This window comes from Aedes aegypti, chromosome 2, assembly GCF_002204515.2.
Source record: "Aedes aegypti strain LVP_AGWG chromosome 2, AaegL5.0 Primary Assembly, whole genome shotgun sequence".
Taxonomy (NCBI): domain Eukaryota; kingdom Metazoa; phylum Arthropoda; class Insecta; order Diptera; family Culicidae; genus Aedes; species Aedes aegypti.
Window position 1 is genome coordinate 254,844,525 of NC_035108.1, and position 12,710 is coordinate 254,857,234.

Sequence of the window (12,710 nt, forward strand, 5' to 3'; positions counted from 1 at the left end):
CCACGAGCGGAAATCTTGCAAAGACCATTGCAAAATTCCCTTGATAATCTATCCACTTGGGCTAGAAATTTAGGGATCGAGTTTGCTCCGCAAAAAACTCAACTGGTCGTATTTTCAAGGAAGCGGAATCCTGCCCAACTAAAGCTTAAGCTTTTGGGAACAGACATCGACCAGTCTTTGACTTCAAAATACCTTGGGGTCTGGTTTGATTCAAAAGGCACTTGGCGAACTCATATTAGGTATTTAACGGAAAAATGCCAACAAAGGATCAATTTTCTACGAACAATTACCGGAACATGGTGGGGTGCTCACCCGGAAGACCTCATAAAACTCTATAAAACAACCATTCTCTCTGTTCTAGAGTATGGCTCTTTCTGTTTTCTCTCAGCAGCAAACTGCCACTTGATTAAATTGGAACGAATTCAATATCGTTGTTTGCGTATCGCCTTAGGGTGTATGCACTCGACACATAATGCGAGCCTAGAGGTTCTGGCAGGGGTTTTACCGCTACAAAACCGATTCTGGGAGCTCTCGCTAAGAATACTTATTAAGTGTGGAGTGACCAACACACTCGTCATCGAAAACTTCGAAGAATTGCTCAAACTGAACACTCAGTCAAAATTCATGAGAGTTTATCTCTACTACATGTCATCTGACATTAGCCTTCCATGTTATAACCCTCCACGTGTACGCTTCACCAATGACAGTTCCTCTGTTGAATATGATCTGTCCATGAAACAAGCTATTCATGGAATTCCAGATCAACTTCGATGTATAACTATTCCACGTATTTTCAACGCAAAGTTCCAGAATGTCGATTCCTACAGGAGATATTTCACTGACGGGTCACGTATAAATGGATCCACTGGCTTCGGTGTCTTCAATGAAAACTCTTCCGCCTTCCGAAAACTTCAGGAACCTTGCACGGTTTATGTTGCTGAGCTGGCAGCAATCAACTTCGCTTTGGGGATGATCTCTAACATGCCCGCAGACCACTTCTTCATCTTCTCGGATAGTCTCAGTTCTATTGAGGCACTCCGATCGATGAAACCTGTGAAGCATGCATCTTACTTTCTTACAAAAATAAGAGAGCAGATGTGTGCACTGGTCGAAAGATCATATAAGATTACCTTTGTATGGGTCCCCTCACATTGCTTAATTTATGGCAATGAGAAGGCGGACTCTCTCGCAAAGGTGGGCGCTGAGGAAGGTGAGATATATGATAGAGGAATTTCACACGATGAATTGTTTCATTTAGTACGTCAAAGTTCTCTTCACGGTTGGCAAAGCGACTGGCTAAATGACCAACTGGGACGGTGGTTACATTCCATAATCCCTAGAGTTTCCTTGCGAGCGTGGTGGAAAGGTTGGGATGTAAGTCGAGATTTCATTCGCGTGATGTCAAGACTTATGTCCAACCATTACTCGCTAGACGCACATTTGCACAGGATCAACCTCGCGCTGAGCAATATATGTAATAGGTGTGGTTCCGGTTATGATGACATCGATCACGTAGTTTGGCAGTGCCCGGATATGGACGTCTCCAGAGCACAACTTATGGATACCCTTGTGGCCCGAGGTAGACAACCCTATGTTTCAGTTAGAGATGTGTTGGGCTCCCGCGATCTCGTCTACATGTTGTCGATTTACGATTATCTTCGCTTGTGTTGTATAAAAGTTTAATTCTCTTGTGTTCTCTTCCCCAGTTTTTTTTTTTTCTCTCTGTGTTATGTCCCATTTGTGTTGGATTGATGTTCCTGGCCATCCGGCAATCGAAAACCCACATGAAGTTGGTATACGCCATGATACGACAAACGAGCAACCATGAAATACCACCCGGATGAGCTGCAAAGAACCCTGTAACCCAATCCCAACCTAGCCCTTCCTAAAAATATTTGTGACCACTAACCTCGAGTTGCCACGAGTACCCTGGCTCCAACCCGGACTAAACTTGGTACTTAAGAAGTTAAACAATTGTAAAAAAGTACAAAAATGAATCTCGGCTCCGTAAAGCGTTAAACGCGATAGAGCCTTAAATAAATGAATTGGTAAAAAAAAAAAAAATGATTCTGCTTTAGATTTGGCCTTGTATTTGGCTTTGGATTTGACATTTGACATTCCTTAAAATTTTGCTTTGGATTCTACTTTGGATTTGGAATCAGATAAAATTCCTTTTGAATTTGGCCTCTTTATTTGGTTTTATTTGGATTGGGCTCTGAGTTTTGTTCTTTTTTTGCATTGAGTTTGGATTTGATTAGGCTTCGTAATTGGCTTTTGATTTATTCTCGCAATTGGTTTGAAATTCGGCCTCTTGAATAGATTTTTAATTTGGCTTAGTATGTAGCTTTCGATTTAGTGTAGCTCTGGGTTTTGTATTCGATTAAGATTTTGCCTTAAGTTTTGAATTTTGATTCGTTTTTGTATTTCGCTCTGAATTTTGCGTTGAATCCACCTCTGGACTTGGATTTGTACATAGCTTAAGCTAAAGCTTTATATTTAGTATTGGATATTGGCTTTGGATTTTTTTTTAAATAAGATCTTAGCCTCCTGATATTTCTTTGAGTTCGATTTTGGATTGTTTAAAATGTGGTTTATGATTTGGCTCAGGATTTTACTTCGAATTTGGATTGTGTTACTTTTCCTCAAATTTCGTTGCTCCGAATGCAAGTTCCACGAATGACATTTATCCCCAAAAAATGATGCAGTTCATAAAAGTACAATAATAGTCTTTAGTGACTGGGTGCTAAACTAGAAACAACAATAACTAATCAAAAGAAGAAAATAGTGACTATGCTCGACTAAACACATATTGCCAAAAATGCTGAGAACAGAAAGCTCAAAAAAACCACCATTCAAATAAAAAAGGGGGCATATCCGATAACCAATTTGTTAACCACCTTAAAATGAAAAAAAGTTATGACAATTACGAGTGCATAAAACTTTTTGGGGAACTGCACTATTCGGTAAAACGGATAATTCGGGGAACTGGCATTCGGGGGGTGGAAGGTCATTTGGAATAAAATCGTTGGGCATAATGAGTCTGAAACCAGGAATTTCTTAAGAAGACATTTATTGTTACGTTTCTTTCAAATTCGTCAGACGACATCAGGCTTATTTTGGAGTCAATTGATACAGCGATACAAGAATGACTCTTTATCAAACAATCATATACTCTTGAATAAAATAAAGCAGATTAGGAAAATTATTGCCAAAAGTATTTTATTTTTTATCCAGAAATTATCGTTCTTCCAAATATCAATTCTTTTTTTGAGTTGCGCTATTGGTATAAATTTTTTCACTGAAGATATATTTGGCACAAATTTACCCTTCTTTCAATCGATAACCAGTCACTCTAACGATTCTTCGTTTCATAATGCCGCAATCATTTTTGGCATCCAATCTTCTATTCTTTTAATAATAAATTTAGCATTTTTTTTTTGAATAGGCTGTTCTATGTATTTATACTGTTATAAGATACAATTTAGTAAAGCTAAATGTTCAACATTTTTATATTTTGCTGTTTTATCAATTCTTGGAACCTAATTTTGGAACCTGCTAATATAAATTATTTTTTTTATTCAAATACATGATCTCTCATCGAGATATGCTGGAAAAAATATTATTTCAATCACAAATTTTCCCTTCTTTCGATAAAAGACGGTGTTTTGATTTACCCTTCAAAATTAAAATAAATATTGAATCGTTCAAAAATTTTGCCACATATGAATTTCGAGTCGAGTCTAGTACACGACACTGCAGACGCCCTACAGTTGAGGTCGAAATACGCGTATCTGTCAAAGGATACAAACTCTAGTGGAATTAAATGGTATAGTACTAAATTCGGTTTTTTCATCTACTTAGAAAAAGATGTTCATCCCAAACGTTTTTTTTGCGACACTACATACAGATTTCTCAAAACCAATAAAATTGAGCATAATACAGCCACCCTCGATTTGTACAGTTAGCACTAAATCGCGAAGCTTTAATGTTTAAAACATGTTTTAAAATCTTTTAAAATGATAGAACGTGTGATACAAATTATTGAAAGGAGGCAACATTAGTGAACACGGTGAATATTCAAGCTGTGTCTGAACAAAAATCACATGAATCTGTTCCCTGGCTGTTAACCGCCACTCGTAATCCACACGACAGCATTGTCTCATTAGACATCGGAATAGTTTGATCTGCTATGTACTTAGCTGCAAATGCTACCCATATCTTTAGATGAAAGTAGGTCTCTGTTCATAAGTTGCGGCTAATTTAACCAACAAGTGGAAACTATACTATAACGGTATAAGAGCACAAGTGAAACAATTTTGATCGATCACTTCAAAATGTCTTCCAAAAGCCTTGAATAGTTAAAACGGAATGTTTGTTATTGAACACTTTAGATAAGTATATATAAAATATTGTTAAGTGAGGGAACCGCCAAATGAGCACTCAATTTTGACACATAATTTTTAGATAGTTTTTAGTTTTTTCTTCGTCAAACCAAAATTTTACATAAAAAGTAAGAACTGTTATGGGGTGTATCACAGAGATCATATGTCACACATTTTAGCTAAAAAATGTGTTTCAAAATATATGCTTCGTTAATTCGCGTTATTAAATGGTGACTGTATGTGTCTCTAGTTAATTTAAGGTTGCTGAATCGGACTCCCTTCTCAGAAATGTTCCAGCACTTTACAGTTTTGAGCTACATGTACTCAAAGTTGTATAAAGCACAGATTTATTATTATTTACATGAAATTTGAAGTACGATTTGTCAAACTATTTCAATGATCTACTTCACCAGACATGCAAAGCATTCAGTTTTCATGTAAAATGCAATTTGGCTCAAATTGACGCTTAAATTTTGATTTATTTCGACTTTTTCAACATGGTTGAAATTTCCATATGAAACTCGTGCCTTCTTTAATGTTGCATTTTTTCCTGAACCACTAAAATCTAACTTTTGAACGTTGAAAGTATTATAAACTTTGTTGATAAGTATGAATTCTGTGGCAAATTAAGCAAATAAATTGCCAAACAAGCTGGTAAACTGGTAAAAGTTGGATGAAATTGACATTTTTAACAGCCAATATCTAAAGAAAACATGTCGTGTTATGATGTTCTCAAAAACGGCAATGGACTCGACAACCCTAAACAACAACTTATCCCTTGGAAAAAAATCTAGTGCTTTTCCTGGTGAGTTCTTCAATTTCCCGGGTATTTCCAGTATTTTTCTCGGTAATTTGTAATTCCCCAGATAAGTAAATATTTTGGTATAATTTTTAGTTTTATTTAATATTTTATTATTATTTTTTTATATTTTTTGTGTATTTTGGTGCTTGAGACTGAAAATTGTTCCGCAGCGCAATCAGAAGAATGACATATTTGTTCATTCTCGCCTAAATACAGGTGCTGAGGACTGTGTTACTCGAAACAAAATTATGGAGGATGCATACGAGAAAACCGCTTCATTCATCACTCTGTAATTTGAGAAATTATGACAATTATGAGTGCCAAAATCTTTTCAGGGAGTTGGGCTTTTCGGGTAAACTAGGTATTCGGGGAACTGACGTTCGGAGAAGCGACATTCGAGGGAAAGTAGCACAACCTGAGAATATACTATGAAAAACAGTCATTGAGTGCTCCACTCACTCAGTTCAGCCCTGAGTTAAAAGTTTTGTTGTTTGCATTTCGCTGTATCGGTGTAGCTCAACCAAAGAGAATAATTCTATTTTCGCCATTTACTAAACAGACCAACCGACCGACCACCAGAAACCAGACAAGTCCACACATTCTCCGGTGCACCATCTCTCGTCACGATCAAGCCGAAACCGGAGCAGATATTGTAGAAACTTCCAGCGGCGGCATCTTGCAGCAGAATATGTTCCTGTGCAATGTCCGGACCAACACACACACAGAAGCTGCCCGCAAGCCTGGCGACGAAATATGTGCAGAGCATGGAAACACTGCGTTTTTATGATTCCTTGCATGTACCGCAAATATGTGTATAATCCGGAGTTGTTCAAAAAACTGAACAAACAGTTCACACACAGGCGGACTGCCCGAGTGTCGGAAAACTCGTTACAACCTCGAGAGCGAGAGAAGCTGCAGATGCACTGCTGAACAACACAGAACTCCATTTCTTCCGGCCATTCATTCGTCTGTTCCATTCGCTCCATTTGCGGGGGAGAAATAACTGAAAATAAAGGGAAATGCAATTGCTGCACCATTTCTGGGAGCAAATAAAAAGCGTTATGCATTCCGTTGCTGCACAACGTGGCACTTCAAACAGAGGGGAGGTATTGGGGGGTGAGAAAATTTATGCCAACAGCTTGTGAGATTGCCACCCCGAAGTGTCGATTCTGCGAAACAGACTGGAATCGAATGCGAAAGCTTTCGTAAAAGTTCATTGACGAATTCTTATTTTACATTGTTCAGAACATTCTGAGCAGTGTTGTGCATTTTTGTCTACTTGACCTAACGTAATCTAGAATACAAGATTGCAATGATGTTTGTCTACAATTATCAATAATTCTATTTGACATTTGTTCCAATGTTTCAATAAATATTCTATGAATATTTTATGTTACTAATGTACTATACAAAGGAGGGAGCTTCAGAATCATTTTTAAAATTGTATGATGAATCTTTGCAGAGCTTTCTTCTTGGAATTAGCTAGTCTAGGCTGGCTTGGAAATTTGTTTGAAGAAACACAATTTGTTTTTAAGACAAAGTTTTGATGATATGCTACATCCATGCGATCAATTCAATAAACAAAACAGTTTGGATTTTTTTAAAGTTTGGATCCAGGTTTGCCTCAATCCAAACTGAACCTGAAAATAACTGGATGTAAGCTGAGTATATGTATACAAAGTATCAATCATTTCAACCATGATTTCATTCGTCACAACTGCATATCTTCGTTGCTTGGTGTCAAAGGAAAATTCCCATGTCATTCTTCACCTTCAAGTCAACCCGTGCAATCAACCTTCTGTTCATGTCATACCCAGAATACGAAGAGTATACATACTTGTCATCTGCAAAAAAACTCCGCACCTGTAATATTGCACACCACCTGAGTAATATGCGCGACCAAAATGGCGTTGGGAAAAGTCGAAACTCCAAGGCAAAGTGGAGAGGCTCTTGACGCATCCGGAATTTCATCGCACGTGAGGGAATGACAAAAAGTTCGCCAAAACTCATCGAACCGCGCACGGAAACGAGTTTCATCATCTCGGAACAGACCCTCTTCAGCAGTAAAGGGTTTACGCGCTGTCGCCGAAGACATCGTTGCCGCCACGGGAAACGGAATCTGACATCTTGCTGCCACCACCATCTTCGCTAACCCCGTGCAACCCCACCCAAGACAAAGTCAGAAAAGTTGACAGACAAAAATATGCTATTACTGTAATGTTATGATCCAACAAAGTTGAAGTAATCAGAGAAGCGCAGCCGTTCTTTGGCGTCGTCATCTTCGTCACTGCCGTTGTTTGCGGATTTGATGCTGGGCTGCTTCTGGCGACGGGGAATTGTTTTTCACCGGAGTCTGATTCACAGAGCGGCGGTTGTCGGTGACAAAGTTTTACGATGAATTGGTTCCGTGTTGTAAAGTTCACGGAAGCGAACTGAAGGAATCTCCGATATCAAACTGGGAAAAACGATACGAAACTATTGCGATAGAATCACTTTACCGGTGCGGATTGGATTGAACTGGTGTTGTTTCTCTGTTTGCGAGAAAAACTCGAGTTAGCAGCTGTTGAGAATAATCTCAAGCCAAGAGGTTAGGCCTTTGAAACATGAAAGTCAATACATTTCAGTCTTTAAACGGAATTGAAATTTATATAAAGCTTCAAATGATCAATAGTGAATCGAATATATGCGAAACTTATCAACCAGCATAGCTCTTATAAGCACTTCGACAGTTATAAACGAAAATCATACGGATCCAAAGCGAACACCATCTTTACAGGGTTGCTGTCCGGCATTCTTGCATCATGCCCTGCCCATCGCACAGTGGCCGCATCCCATACAAATGCTGGCCAAAAGTACAATTCTCACTCAAAACGTTTAAAAATGCTAAATATTTGACAAAACATGATTTTTAGAGGTAATTTGATAGAAATAGTCGCTGAAACAGAAAATCGATATTTCCGGTACATTTGACAGAATTTGTTTAAAATAGCACATTTTTGTAATTCAATCAATGAAATCCGTATCCAGATCAAAATCAAATGAAACGTCATTCTTTTGATGCCAATTTGAAGTTAAATATCGTGGGCAAGCTCAAGATGGTTTTTGAATCTATTCGGGAGCTTATAAAGGTAAAAAATGCGATATTTATGTCAAGTATAATGGTCTAATGGGCTGATTCGTAGTGTAACTTAAAATAATTTTTCTTATCTTGGCGCAAAAAAGCGCAAGTGAAGCCATAGTACATCGAAAACTATGGAATATTTGCTACACATTGAGGGATAATTGATCATTTTAGAGCGTTTCCCAGATATCTTGCACTACCTTTGAAAAAATGACTTATTTTTTAAGGAGCTCTATGTTACACACTTCTTGACATTCTCAAATGGTAAACATGTCAAATATGGTTTAAAATATCTTCAAAACAAAGCTTAAGGTATATTCTTTCGAATGAGACCGGTTGAGAAAGGTTTGGTCATGATTTAGTACAGAAACTGCAATTTCTATAGAACAACCTTCACGAAATTTGAAGAATTCAAAAGGGTCAATTTCAGCTGACATCTCTCCAGGTCACATGCTGTGAAAAATCGAAATGTACACCGATCGATCTGAAACTTTGGGGAATTGTTATTCAATACTGAAGAAATCAAGAAAATATATTCAAGAAGGAATTTGCAAACTTTATATTTTTGACTTTTGGCCAGCTTTGGGCCACTGTGCATCGTATCCTTCCAGCTTTGGCCACCTTCTGGATACTGGGTTAGCTGTAGAGTTGGGCGAGCTCGTGGTTCATTTTACGCCGCCACACACCGTTTTCCTGCATACCATCAAAGATCGTCCCAAGGACCCGACGTTCGAAGACTCTAAGTGCTTGCAAGTCCTCCTCGTGCATCGTCCACCGTTAGCACATTTCGGAAAGACGGACGGGAGTCGATCATCGACCTAACATTTAGTAGCCCATCACTGGCGGTCAACATGAACTGGAGGGTAAGCGAAGAGTGCAACCTTAGCTATCACCAGGTAATTCGCTACAGGATTGGCCAACGGAAAACTACGGCAGTGCAGAGGAACACAATTGGGGACCGGCAGTGGGAGACGAAGGCTTTCGACAAAGATCTCTTCATTGAGGCACTTCGCACTGACAGCGATGCCCTGAACTTGGATGCGGTAGGGCTGACAACAGGTAAGGGCATGTGATACAACAATGCCACGAAAACGGGAGCCCCACAACGATCGACGTACCGCGCACTGGTGGAACGAGGCACTCAACGCCTTCTGCACTGTTTACCTTGAAGCCAGGAGGCGTTACCAGAGAGCAAGGAACGAAGAAGGTCAAAGAGGAGCGAAAGGTTGTATTCCAAGCAGCCAGAGCTGCTTTCAAACGAGAGATAACACTAAGCAAGTCTGAGTGCTACAAACAGCTGTGCCGTGCAGCTGACGCCAACTCCTGGGGTGACGCTTAGATGTGTCGTCAAAAATCACTAAAAGGAGTAGAGATATTGCAATTTAGAGGTGATAATTTGCTCTTAAGGGACCTAAAATCATCAAAACTTGGGGAAACTGCATTTACGTCCTTTGTGCCACCTCTAAACCTTTACCAAAAATTCTCATTTTATTCACAGGATGCTATTTCGGGACCGATGATCAAGTTCTACTATGCAAATTTTGACTCGGAAAGCTTTTAGAAAACATACCTTACTTTAGAGCCACGGGCGTTACCAATAAAGATAGTTCGTTGATTTATACGATGACCAAATTCTACAACTATGTGTAGGGACGTCACTTCACGCTTTTGTCCGATTAAAAGAAACTCATGCTGTTACAATTTTTTGTGGCAATAAATGTTATTTGTTGAATGTTGGTCCGTGTGCGTTAAATCACTAAAATATGTGAAAAATACCCTGAACCAAATCGATTAGAACCTTACAAAGGTATAAACAATTAAATGCTCCAAGAAAGAACATGGTTTGTGACGTGTTCACAAACTACGAAAGAATGCAAAATTAGGACTTGATAAATTTGTACATTTTATTGCTTCCCGACCCCAGACATCAACTTGGTAATGTCAAAGGGATCGATTTATTATAAGGGTGCCCAGTAGGAGATGGAATCCTAGACAATATTCAGCTATGTGGACAGAAATTATACTCCTCTCGACTAAAAGCAATACAGCTTAATAAAAGACTTGAATTTATAGGAATGACTTGAGGACCAAAAAAATAATAAGAAACCTCGTCATCCCTTATGGCTCAAATAGTGTCGTTCTCCATAAAAGTTGTATTTATAACGTTACAAATGTAATTTGATGTTCTGTGATTTGTCTGCTCGTGAAACTGTTTAATTTTTTTTTTTTGTAACACAGCTTTGGTACCAAAAGGGGCATTCCGTTACCTATTGCGAATCGACTTTAACGGCGGGTTCCCACGATGGTGAATTATTACTCCGAGATTCAACATGTGTCTCCGAACAAAAAAAAAAAAGGAATCAACAACACCAAGGCTTTCCGACGAAGTCTCTGGGAAGGTAACTCAGAGAGTGTGGGGATGACACACCCTTTGACGAACCTCTAAAACCAGCCCATACACTGTAGAAGAGCAATTTTCGCTGCATTGCTCAAGTGGTGTACGGAATGCACATACATTACCCTTGGCCCAGATACTATTCTCCTCGGAACCACCTTACGGTATTTCTTCCGGAAAGGGCCAGTGCATATAGCACTTAATACATGTAGCAGAAGTAGATAAGGCAAGCTACTTCTTCTAGTCCACTTAAACAATGTTATAGGGGACCAGTCTCAGAAGGGCTAATCATCTGCAACCGACTCTTGGTCGGTAAGCCATAAGCACTGTTCATTTAAGAAAGTGGACACGTATTCTTTAAAGTTAACTGTTTATTTTCGAACAAATTCATGAATTCTCTTGAAATACATGAAAATCAAAGTAATCTCGACCGAATTCACATAATTTTGAACATTTATTGAGCATTCCTGGATAATGCTTTTTCTCTTGATGCCTCCCATCGGATTCTGCACAACTTTCTTCGTAACTTTTCTTTGTGTTGCTTACCACATTTTTTTGAGAAAATCCATGAAACTTGCTTATCTTCCACCCTTCTTAAGATGTTGTTTGATTATTGCCCAATATTTCCAAATGGGGCGTAGTTATGGGCAATTCGGTAGAATCTGCCAAGTTTCAACAAATTCGACTTTTTCCTTCTTGATCATCTCCAAAGTAGCTGAAGCATAGTGAGTCGATGCCAGGCCTGGCCAAAACAATGGAGGCTTGTTATACTTTCGGTAGATGGGCAGAAGACGTTTTTAAATGCATTCAGTTCTGTAATTTTCGCCGTTGATTGAACCCGTTGTGAAAAACGTAGTACTTTTCACACCGCAGGAGCAAATTGCTTGCCATAAAAAAACTTTTTTCCCAAATTTTTCTATTCGGATGTATTGCACGTCGTCATAAGCATCTGTTTTTGATAAAGTGTTGAAAAATTGGAATTTGGACACTTCGCGATCTAAGCCAAATCTCGGAACGACAGCTTTTTTGAACACCATTTGTGATCTATCGCTTGGAATTTACAACTGTTTGATGTCAACTTTCTTCTGCTGTCAAAATAAACACTTGAGTACACACTGAAACAAAATTTGATTTTTTCCTTGGAATTTTCACACCAAAATGTTAACAATCAAGTGTCCACTTTCTTTAATGAACAGTCCTTAGACGCTACAATTCTAGTAAAAAGTGAGTGACTGCCGTAGTAACTGCGTTGTCCGGGGACATGTCCCCTCCGCATGTAGCGAACAGGGATGGTACACAAATTATGTCACGCTAAATTTCAACTTTTTTGACCCCCCCCTCTTGTCACGTTTTTTGTATGAGTCCTCCGAAAATTTTGTAAGGGTTGTCACGCTTGGCTTGACCCCCTCCCCCCCCTTGGAGCGTGACATAATTTGTGCATGACCCCCCCCACATGCGAAACAACCAAATGAGCTGAAATTTTCATCGCTTTACCACTAGACCACAGTGTCCGAACGTTTTTCAACAAGATAATATTCCGGATAGCTGTTGTCCGGAATCGTGCTATTGTGCCAAAATCTCTCCTTAGATCCCTACAGCTGGAATACATTTTTGATGAAAATTGTCAAAAATAATAACTTTCACTAATAATCACTTATAATAACAATAAAATGAAGAGAGTGTAGTACAATTTCAACTCTGTTTAAAACGAAATGCATATAATTCAACTCCGAAACAACTTCCATTCGTCATTTATAATGACTCTCCATAATTCTCCATTACGTTTCCAAGTCCGCAAGGAATCATTAGTTACGTTGTGCTTTGTCCTTGGCCGACGAGTAGCTTTCAGAGTCGCAAATTTTCCGCAGATGCGAACGCTGCTTTTCGAAGGCCACGACGCGTGAAAAATGTGCTGCACTCTTCCAAAGACACGGAAATGGATGAATATGCATTGAGATATTCTTCTTCTTTCTGGCATTACGTCCCAACTGGGACAAAGCCTGCATCTCA